Consider the following 6,793-nt stretch of genomic DNA (forward strand, 5'->3'; position numbering starts at 1 on the left):
GGGACTCAATCCCTGATCTCCAGGATCAGGCCTTGGGCTGAAGGTGGCACTAAACTGCTGAGCACCCGCGTACCCCCCTTTCCATCTTTGAATGGATCATATGCATCAGGAAGACTGCAAGCAGAGCCCACCACCCAAATGGCCTGTGTCACCTGCACAGAGACATGGAGTCCTGCCAATAATATTCCTGCAATTCTGGTCCTTTGGGAGCATCTCTGCCCTCCTTGAAGCCCCAGTGTCATTGCTAGATGGTGCATTGCTCCTTATGTCACTTGTTGGATGACCTTATGTGCATGGACCACATATGTCTATAATTATTTCTTGAAACACAATATAATATTAGTACAATACTCAGTAGGCTTGTACAAACAAAAATGAGTCCTTAGGATCCAGAATCAGAGTAGGGGTGAAAATAAGTTTACGATACTCTGAAACAAAACTCCAGGGTCCAAAGTTCACCTCAAACATATAAATCAGAAAAAATTCTCCACACCATCTTTAGTATGAGAAAATATGGGAAAGAGAAGTTAACATGTCAGAATATTTAGGGGACTCAGGGCTTGTCACATCCTTGAGACAGCTGGATAGTTATTGAATCATTTCGAACATCCATGAAATCGATCAGAGTTGAAAAAAAAACAACAACAGCAAGACTGCTAATAGAATACTGAGCAGGTTTTGGTGTTTACGAGCTGTGCGGTGTTGACATTGGAGAGATACAACCATGAGGAGGACAGCAGGAGGGAGGTTGCTTGCAGACACTACTGTCAAGAATTTTAAGGACAAGAGAGGAACGTATGAACTTGTACAATTCTACTCCTGCAGGGGACAAACCTCGCATGATGGTGCTCAAATGGAAAAATTGGGAAATTTCCTGGATCTAAGGACACCCTGAGTGCCAAGAAGAAAAAGTGGCACAATGTGATGCATGGTTAAGGACTGGAACCTATAGACGTGTGAACATTGGGTCTGAGTGCACGCGTTGTGCTTTGTTTCCATAAACTGAATGCTGTGTGGTCCTGTGACCTCTATTCTGAAACCAGCAGGCAGAAACTAGACCCTCTCTCGTGACAAGCCCTCAGAGGATGAGCCCAGGTCCACACTACAGAGCCTTTCATATTGTCATTTCGAGATCCATTCATGTGCCTGAGATACACCAGCCCAGACACAGGTACGGTGAACACATGATTCAGATGTCAACTGAGGACCGAAAGGGCTTTATGGCTCTCCTTTGAGGGCTCCCTGAAGACTCCGGGGTGCAAACATTCAATCCCAGGCTAGAGATAGGAGGCCATGTTCATAACGGCTCTCCAATGCAGCCAGGAAGAGTCACAATACCCCAAGACAGGCTTCAACATGGTGGGGTGTGAGCATCTACAGAGGAAACAACACAAAGAGCAAATGATACCAATCCATTGCCAATTGCACTGTACATTTAGACATCCATGTAATCCCAGCTCAGGTCCAGGGCTGCACACTGCAAGAGGAACTGTGTGCTCCATCCCTTGCTCTACCATCTCACATCTATTTTCTGAATGTTCATGTCTGGGGACAGCTGCTATTTGTATAAATGTTGATGAAATCATCACAGCCAACCAATGCCCTGCTTCTGAGCATTCAGAGCTGCTCCCCTGCCTTGCTGACCATGAGTGGACTTACCTTCCCTGAAATAGCTTCACTGTCATGTAAGTTCACATGTAGACTATGGAATAAGATGGTAGAGCTGTTAGATATTGACATAACCAGGTCATGTTCTGGGTTGTTGCAAATTCCATGACAAAAATGATTGCATTTAAATAAAATGATAAAAACCAAATAAGTCATGTAGGACCCATGAGGGGTTCCATTGAGGAAATCCAAAAGGGAACCTGATCTCATGTCCAGAGGGAGAGTCACAGATGCAGGTGGGTTGAAATGAGGACACGGGGCACCAAATTTCATCCAGTGACAAGGGACACACCTAACAGCCATCAGTACAACACAACCCTGTAAGGTGATGGTGAGACACCAATCCCACTGGGTCATGTCATCCTCATCTTCTGGAAACATTATAACAGAACATCCTTAAATTGAAGTTCCAAAGTGTCTGAGTATATCTGACTCTCTTGTATCATTCTTCTCCTCTTCAGTGTGTCCACTGTGACTTTTTTGACAGATACCTATGGTTTGCAACAGATTAGTCCTAGTTCCAGGTGAGAAATGCACCCTTCACTGGATGAGGGTGGTTACATGATACTTCTCACAACAAATACAGCAGGGCCATGCCTGTGCATCCATGTGTCCCTAATGTCTCTGTGTGTGCCATAAAAATCTTAGGATTATATGTTCATACTCTGTGAAAAATGTCCAGGATGCTTCCACTAGGATTGCTTTGAATATGTAGAAGGTTCTGGGCAATGTAGAGATTCTCATAGGATTTATTTTTGTTTTTTTTTTTTTGTTTGTTTGTTTTTTTGTTTTTTTTTTGTTTTTTTTTAATTAACTTTTATTGGTGTTTAATTTACCAACATACAGAAAAACACCCAGTGCTCATCCCGTCAAGTGTCCACCTCAGTGCCCGTCACCCATTCCCCTCCACCACCCGCCCTCCTCCCCTTCCACCACCCCTAGTTCGTTTCCCCGAGTTAGGAGTCTTTATGTTCTGTCTCCCTTCCTGATATTTCCCAACATTTCTTTTCCCTTCCTTTATATTCCCTTTCACTATTATTCATATTCCCCAAATGAATGAGAACATACACTGTTTGTCCTTCTCCGATTGACTTATTATTTTTGTTTTTTTTTTAAGATTTTATTTATTCATTTAGTGGAGAGAGAGAGAGAGAGAGAAAGAGAGAGAGAGAGAGAGAGAGAGAGAGGCAGAGACACAGCCTGACGGAGAAGCAGGACTATGCCAGGAGCCCGACATGGGACACAATCCCGGGACTCCAGGATTGCACCCTGAGCCAAAGGGAGGCGCCAAAGTGCTGAGCCACCCAGGGATCCCCAATATTTTTGATTTGTTTTAAATATTTATTTATTTATTCAGGAAAGTCACAGAGGCAGAGGTAGAAACAGGCTCCCTTCCAAAAGCCTGATGCAGGACACCATCCCAGGACCCCAAGATCACAACCCCAGTCAATTGCAGACACTCAACCTCTGGGCAACACAGGTGCCCTGACAATATTCGTTGTTCTAATCTGTAAGCACAGAATGTTTTCCATCTCTTTGTGTCTTCTTCAATTTCTTTCCTAAGTGCCAAACAGGTAGAATCATTTTGGAAAAAACAAAACAAAACAAAACAACAGAAACAAAACTACAGCTGGAGGGCTTAACAATGTTTGCAGAAAAGCCTTTATCATCAAGATAGCCTGGTACTGGCAAAAACAACACATAGACAAATTGAACAGAGCAGAGAGCTCAGAAAGGGCCCCTCAGCTCTATGGGCAACTACTCCTAAAAAAGCAAGAAAAAAATATCTAATGAAAGAAAGACACATCAACAACAAATGGACCTGAAAAAAATTGGACAGCTACCTGCATAAGAATAAAAGTGGAGAATTCTGCTACAAAAAGCACAAAGATAATCACAAAATAATGAAATACTGAAATCTGAGACAGCAATTCATCTAAATCCTAGAGGCAAATTCAAGTAGCATCTTTTTGTCCTCAGTTTCAGTGACTGCTAGCAAGGCACCTCTCAAAAGGCATAGGAAACAAAGGGAAAAATAAACTATTAGGACTTCATCAAGATAGAATCTGTACAACAATACAACAGGCAACAAAATGAAAGGCAGCCTACAGAATAGGACAAGATATTTCCTTAACAAATTCTGCACCCAACAAAACAATCAATCCAGTCAAGAAATGAGGAGAATACATGAAAAGGCTTTTCTCCAAAGAAGACTGACCAATGGCCAACAGGCAGAGGAGAAAAATGATCCACATGACTTGTCATCTTGTCATCAGGGAAATACAAATGAAAACCACACTAAGATCCCACTTATACAACTCAGGATGGATAACGTAAAAAGGCCAGAAACAATAAATATAAGGGAGGATATTGAGAAAGTGGAACCCTGTTTCATTCCTGGTGGGAATTCAGGCTTGTTGAGCCACTACAGAAAACAGAATGGAATGGCCTGAAAATGTGAGAATAGAGCCACCCCAGGAGCCAGCCATTGCACTACAGGCTATTTACCCCAAAGACACAGATTTAGTGAAACGAAGGGACACTTGCATCTCAATGTTCACAGCAGCAAAGTCCACAACAGCCAACCATTCTATTGACAGATGAATGGATAAGGAATCTGTGGTCTATGTATACAATGGGATGTTACTCAGCCATTAGAAATGACGAATACCCACCAATTGCTTTGACGTGGATGGAACTGGAGGTTATGATGCTGAGTGAAATAAGTCAATTGGAGAAGGAAAAACATTATATGGTCTCATTCTTGGGGAATATAAAAACAGTAAAAGGGATTATAGGAGAATGGAAAGAAAATGAGGGGAAATATCAGAGAGGGTGACAGAAGTTGAGAGACTCCTAACTCTGGGAAAAGAACAAGGGATAGTGGATGGGGAGGTGGGCGGTGGATGGGGGTGACTGGGTTACAGGCACTGAGGGAGGCACTTGATGGGATGAGCACTGGGTGTTTTGCTATATGTTGGCAAATCGCACTCTAATAAACATTATACAAAAAAAAAGATGTGCTTTATATATACAATGGGATATTACATAGCAGTCAGACATAATGAATAACATGAAATAATGTTTCTGTCAACATGATTGGAACTGGAGTCATTATATTGAGAGAAATAAATCAATCACAGAAAGGCAATGATATGGTCTCATTGATATTGAAAGAGACCATAAGGGAAGGAGTGAAACTTAGTGGGGTAAGACTAGAGAGGAAGACAAATCATGAGACACACTTAACTCTGGGGAAAAAATGAGGGTCACTGGGAGGGAGGAGGTGGGGAATGGGGTAACTGGGTGATGGGAGTTAAGGAGTTTATGTGATGTGATGAATACTGAGGGTATAGTGAATGTTGGTAAATTCAATTTAAATAAAGAAAAAAAATACTTAAGCCCATGCCCCCTGTTCGAACACCATACATGAGCTGGGCAGATCAAACAAGAGACACTCATCCTCACAGATCTGGTGTCTGGGTCGTCTGAAGTCCAGGTGCAGGAAGCTGTGGTGTCTGGAGAGCACCCACATCCTACCCCATCCTTTCCCAGTCACCTCACATGGAGCCAGGGTGCAAGGAGCTTTCCCAGTGCTGGTGTATAAGTGCCCTGATCCCGTCATGAGGCTGTACCTCCCAACCTAAGTGGTCCCTAAGGCTCCACCTCCTCCCCCATCACATGGACATTAGGTTTCACCATAGGGATGGTAAAGGTTACAACCAGTGAGCTGACGTCAGCACCTGAGGGATCCATGAGTTTTTCCCAGCAGGTCGAAGGTCCTTCAATCCAGCTCCTCAACGTGAGGATCCTCATGGTCCAGTAGAAGCTTCTGGTCTCTGAGCACACCAAGTACACATGATCTTCAGAACCAGATGGTTCCTTGGGGAGCGGACAGCTTCCATCTGAGACCTGGTTAGGATCTTGGCCTATTTGTATTGTTATTTAAAGGTTCGTGCTGCTTCCATATATTATTCATCTCCTTTCCATATGATTCAGACACTTGTCTACTGAGAATGACCATGTTTCTCTTTTGTCCTTCCAGTTTTACCCTGGTTTAGTGAAATTCCTCACACCATATCCAGTCTTTATTAACTGGTAGCTCCCTGATATTCCTTCCTCATTCTTCTCCTCCACCCAAAGGAAAAGAAATCAAACAATAACCTAGGAGTTCCCTCTTTTGATGCAGTTGGGACACTAACTCCACACAAGCCCTTCCTGGAGCAGGACGCCGTCCCCACCACTGGCCTACAACACACATCTGGAGCCAGTGTCCTTCCCTGGCACCATACAGGCATTTGTGACATGATGAGAGGCCGGCCTGGCTCTCATCAGACATGAAGGTGAGGGTGATGAAAGGTTACACTCTCATTATTGTGTGTGTGTGTGTGTGTGTGTGTGTGTGAATGACATCTGAGCCCACTTCGCTACCATGTCATGCTGGGAATCTGTCTCACTCCCAGGCTGTTATTAACATTTTTGTATTACGTTTCTTTTCTCTTGTGTTGATTGGGGATTCCTCTATACCGAGATGTGCAAGACAGCATGTTAGCTTGGGGTTCTGTGATCCACAGTGAGTGCCACTAGGACTCATGCAAAGCTTCCGATGATGTGAATGGAGTTATTTGTAATTGATTAATATTTCGGGTCAGGAAAAGTTAAGTACAAGTAAGTGCTTGTGCTATCATTGAATTCTAAGTCTCTTAGAAAGAGACTGAAATGGTAAACACATAATCAAGTGTTGAGAGGGGCTCCCTGGGGGAAACTGCTCTTTGGAGAGGAAGCCCAGACCCTGACAGGAAACCTGCCCAGAACCTCCATCTGCACCTGCTCCTGGGCCTTCAAGATAGAAGTGGTGAGGAGTGCGCACCCCCTGGTGGTCCTGATCCCCTTCTACAGGGAGGTTTGTTTCTGGGCTCACACTGAGGTCCCCTCACTGTGTCTGCACAGTAATACACGGCTGTGTCCTCGGCTCTTAGGCTGTTCATCTGCAGATACAGCGTGTTCTTGGCGTTGTCTCTGGAGATGGTGAATCGGCCCTTCACAGCGTCAGTGTAGTATGTGCTACTTCCATCATAGCTAATAGCTGCAACCCACTGCAGCCCCTTCCCTGGAGCCTGGCGGA

This window comes from Vulpes lagopus, chromosome 6 (genome assembly GCF_018345385.1).
Source record: "Vulpes lagopus strain Blue_001 chromosome 6, ASM1834538v1, whole genome shotgun sequence".
Classification (NCBI taxonomy): domain Eukaryota; kingdom Metazoa; phylum Chordata; class Mammalia; order Carnivora; family Canidae; genus Vulpes; species Vulpes lagopus.